Genomic DNA, 4,821 nt, shown 5'->3' with positions numbered 1-4,821 from the left:
GTGAGGGATCATAAAAAAAGAAAGAAAAAAGGAAAAACATGTCTTGGACTGTAATCTTTGGGAAGAAGCCAGAATCATTTTCTAGCCAATCAATTCCATTCCATAGAGAGAGTGTGAGACAAGAGAGGGACTCTGTGTGTGTGTGTGTGTGTGTGTGTGTGTGTGTGTGTGCGTGCGCACACACATACTCACACACACACACACACACACACACACACCCATCTCCAAGCCTGGGTGAGCACAGAATGCTCAGATCTCCATAAATGCTGGAATATATGAGGCAGAAGAAGTGCTACGAGCAGCGGTCATGGTCCAAACGATTATCAAAGAACTGTTCTCCTGATCAGGTTTTGTGCTAAACACACCAGAGAAAGAAAGCAAGGGCTGATGACTGCTTATTTGGCATTTCTTTGTAGTCGGGGCCCTTTCTTCCCCTGAGGTGGTTGTTGTTGTTAACCGAGGTTGTGTGAAACCCCTTCTGTGCAGAAACTGGAGGCTTGCTTTGAAGCCAGAGTGTCTTTGTTCTTTACCTAACTTGGTGCCATTTTCAACAGGAGCATCTGTATTGAAGTCTGGTCAATGCCTGCCACCCAGGACGCAGTCAGAGTTTGCCAGGTGGGGAAAGCTGGTATGGTGGGGCCAGAGGAGACAGTTGCGGGTTTAGAGCAACAGACAGATTGAAAGCAGTTTCTTACATTAAAAATTACAATATAAGACACTTAAACTGCCTTGGATTGTTGAGTTAGTTTACAGTTTTCCTCTGGGATTTGAATACTCAAGTAAAGACTGTCTGGGACAGAGAAAGACAAGCTGGATTTGTTGCTAGATTACAGAAAAAAAGGTGGAGAATTGTGAGGTATAGGGTACTCCTCAATAACTGACGTCGAGATAAGGAATCACTAAGTAAATATTAACATAGGAAGCCCTAGTTTCCAGAGTCCCCTCAAAGCACTTGCTCCGATTTCACTTGTTGAAATTTATACTTAAAATTTTAATTTATAGAACACATAAATATGTTCCGTAATGAATTTTAATGCACTGGAGGAGAGTTCCACCTTTTCCAGAGTTAGGTTTCAAAAGTTGGTGAATGTTGCCAATTAGCAAATTTACTTGAATATCCTAAAACTCCCCCCATTAATTACACACATATTAATTCTTATCCACACTAAGAATTTCCTTTCATAAAACTATCAAATCTCAGCTCCTGGACACTGGCAGGAGCAGAAATGTGTAGTCTTTCTTTGTGATTAAGAGGTTTGCTACCCTCCCCCCTTTCAACATGGGGCCCTGTTACCTGTGTCACGATCTTTTCATTGTGGGAGCAATGAAATTAGATCGTGTAGTTCTTACAGCAGGAAGTTGTCCTGAAAACTTAATTAGTTAAGTTAATTTGCACTTAATTTAGCTCCACCACATACCAAAATATTCACCTACTGGGTCAGCCCTTAACAAGTGAACTCAGGCAAGCAGCTGAAGGTCTCAGGGCTTCCACGTACTCTTATCTATGGACTAGTCTCTAAATCACCTCCAGCTGCTGCAAATCATGTCACTACAATTAACATCTCATCTTCAGGCTTGCAGAATCACACAGGATTCTCACCAGTGTGCCATCTTTCAGGGCGGCAGTAGGGCCATGTGAGTAGGGGGAGATCATCAACACAGAAGATAGCTGTTCTGCACTTGCTTCAGCAGCACATATACTAAAACTGGAAGGATACAGAGAAGATTAGCATGGTCCCTGTGCAAGGAGATAACTTCTTTTCTCCATTCTAGAGCCTGAAGCTGCTCCTCTCACTCTTTAGGAAACCTGCAGTCCTGGACTCAGGACCTAGCAAATTTCAAGTGACAATGAGCATATACATTACCATTATGTAGAATGAAAGAATATATCGCAGCTTATCCTCTGGGAATCTGGGTCAGTCATACCTTCCTTCATTTCTCACACCTGTTGTGTATGGTACACAGATATCACAGACTAACAAGGTGGGATCTTTAAAACAACATGCTTCAAATACTTTTCAGCATACATTTAGTGTCAAGACTTCACCAGCTTTAGCCACTATTTCTGGGGTGATATGAGCACAATATCAACACACTTGATCCAAAATAATATAATGAATAAAAATCATTCAGTACTTTCAATTTTCAGTACCACTTGTGCTTGTGACAAAGCATTCAATAGCAATTATTTTCATAGTAACAAAAAAGGTGCTCAGAGGTAGATTCACATTACTTACTTACCTTCCTTGGCTGAATATGACTCTGTACAAAGGAAAATTCAACAAAATATATTGGAAACAGACTCACAGTTTATATATAAATTGCTTTAATCTTTTAAACACAGGTATAACGAGCTCCTAAAACCCAAAAACTATTGCTTATATCTTTTGAACTGAAAATGAAGAAGCCCCAGAGGCAAATCACAAAGTAAGTGATCAAATTGCATTAGCTAGAAAAACACATACAGACACTGGGAGACAAATGAACCTTGAACAGTTGGACTGCTGACTGCCTGCTGAAAGAGGAATCAGTGAAGAAATTCACAGTACTGCCACTTGCCAACCATCCAGTAACTTATTGAACTAAAGATTTAGCTGGAAACACGAAGTCTTAGCTGCTGTGGCTTCTGTATAATTTAACTCTCGGTTTATGAATGGAAGAGTCTAAAAGTATGATCATTCTGCTTGTATTTGGGTTGTATCAGTATCAATAAGTCATTAACAACCATGCTTTTTGAGCCTGTTTGACAACAAACACAAATAAGGCTAAAATATTCAAAGTACTGAATAGCTTTCTTTTTAAAATGTTTGTTTTTATTTTTCATTTATTTGAAAGAATGGCAGAGAGAAACCTTCCATGTGGTGGTTCACTCCCCAAATTTCCTATAACAGCGAGGGTTCAACAAATTCAGGAGCCGGGGTTTCCTTCCAGGTCTCCCATATTGATGGCAGAGACTCAAGCAGTTGAGCTATCATCTGCCTTCTCTCAGAATGCTTAGTTTGATGCTGGGTCAGAAGTTTAGCAGCTGGGACTTGAATCAGTGCCCTGAAATGGGATGTAAGCATCATAATCCCTGGTTAGCCTGCTGCACAACAGCACTCATCTAGAATAACTTTTAGTTATCAATTTATCCTTGATCAACTCCATCGACATACCACTAATAATACAAAAGCAATGATAAGATAGCTGACACTTTGTTGTGAATTGTGACATCAGTCTGTCAGTAATTATTACCTTCTTCATTCCCATACAATTACATTTTTTTAATCAAACAAAAAAATCTAGTTCCACTTAAAATATACTCAATGCCATAATCCTTCACTAAACTTGACCCTTTGGCATGTCTTAAAAAAAAAAAAGCAAAAACAAAACTTCCACCTGCTGATTCACTTCTCAAATGGCTTTAATGGCCAAAACTGAGCCGGTCCCAGACCAAGAGCCAGGAGCTTCATCTAGATTTCCCATTTGAGAGCAGAGGCCTAAATACTTGGGCCATCTTCTACTGTTTCCCAGCTGCATAAGCAGGGAGCTAGATCAGACATGGAGCAGCTGGAACTTTACCTAACACTCAGTTGGAATGCTGACACTACAAGTAACAGCTTTACCTGCTCCCAGCACTAGGTCTGGTACACAATTGTAAAAACTATGTGACAAATGGGAACTACCCCCCCCCCCAAATTCTTCATTATGTGATGACTTTCTTCTATAGGGAACTTAAGCAAAGCACATGCATGGATATTTGCCCTAATGATTAAGCTGCTGGTTAGGATATTCTTGGTTCATATCAGAGGATCTGGGTTTGATGCCTGTATCTGGCTCCAACTACTGAAGCCAGTGAAGAAAACCCAAGTAATTGGATTCCTGCCCACTGTCCACCTTCCTTTCTGATCCTTTGGGTATTTGGAGAGTGAACCAAGGGATGGAATCATTCTTTCCCATCTACTATTTTATACTCTCTTCCTCTCCCTTCATCTTCCTCTCTTCCCTTACTCCTCATTCATTTCAAATAGAAGAAAAGCAACTGCATGATTGAATTGCCAGATGAACTACTTACTCTATTTTCTTGGAATGCCTTTTTTAGTTGAAAGGATGATTTACACTAGAAACTGATTATTCAAACTTGGATATTTGGCAGATATTCTCTAGAAAGTGAATTAAATGAGCCTGTCATTTTAAAGAGAGCAATTGACAACATTTGTTGTCAGTGATAAAATCTAAATATTCAAGCAAAAATTAGAACTTTGGAAAACTTCTCACCATAAACTTGACATCTTCCCAATACTTCAAGACTCTTTCTGATGAGGTGAGTATGGGAATTAATGAAGATCTTATGTTTTATATTTATTTATAATGTTTCATTATGCTATAATGTTTATATTGTGATCTAATGTTTTATAATGAAATGAATCTGTTGTTCACTAAATAACCAATATTTTTCAAATGACTAATATTACTGATGTTACAAAACTATGCTTGGCTAAAAATCCATTCTAAGTATAAAACAGACCAATAAATCTTGATATCACAAAGTGCAAAATGTTTACTGATTACTTTCACATTGCACATGGCGAAAATTTTTCAAGAAGCTATCACTCGTCAACATTTTGTATAATGTCAGAGGAACAGTCACAATCATCTAAAATGACTATAAAAATACTTTTCCAATTTTATATCTGTGTAAATCTGGATGGTCTCAATGTACTTCGATTAGAAAAACATACATCAGATATATTGAGGAAACAATACGGAACTAATTGTCTTGCCCATCTTCCCGTAGTGCTTGAACCTTTTTACCCTAATTATGTCAAGATTGTCAAAAAT

At 38.6% G+C, this 4,821-nt stretch overlaps 1 pseudogene; it reads left to right on the top strand.

Moving 5' to 3' along the window:
• The first annotated feature begins 1,680 nt into the window (after window positions 1–1,680).
• On the top strand, window positions 1,681–1,772 carry LOC118759931 (U6 spliceosomal RNA; annotated as a pseudogene).
• The last annotated feature ends 3,049 nt before the right edge of the window (window positions 1,773–4,821 follow it).

Source organism: Ochotona princeps, chromosome 14 (genome assembly GCF_030435755.1).
Source record: "Ochotona princeps isolate mOchPri1 chromosome 14, mOchPri1.hap1, whole genome shotgun sequence".
Taxonomy (NCBI): Eukaryota; Metazoa; Chordata; class Mammalia; order Lagomorpha; family Ochotonidae; genus Ochotona; species Ochotona princeps.
This window is presented reverse-complemented; position numbering and strand designations above follow the sequence as displayed.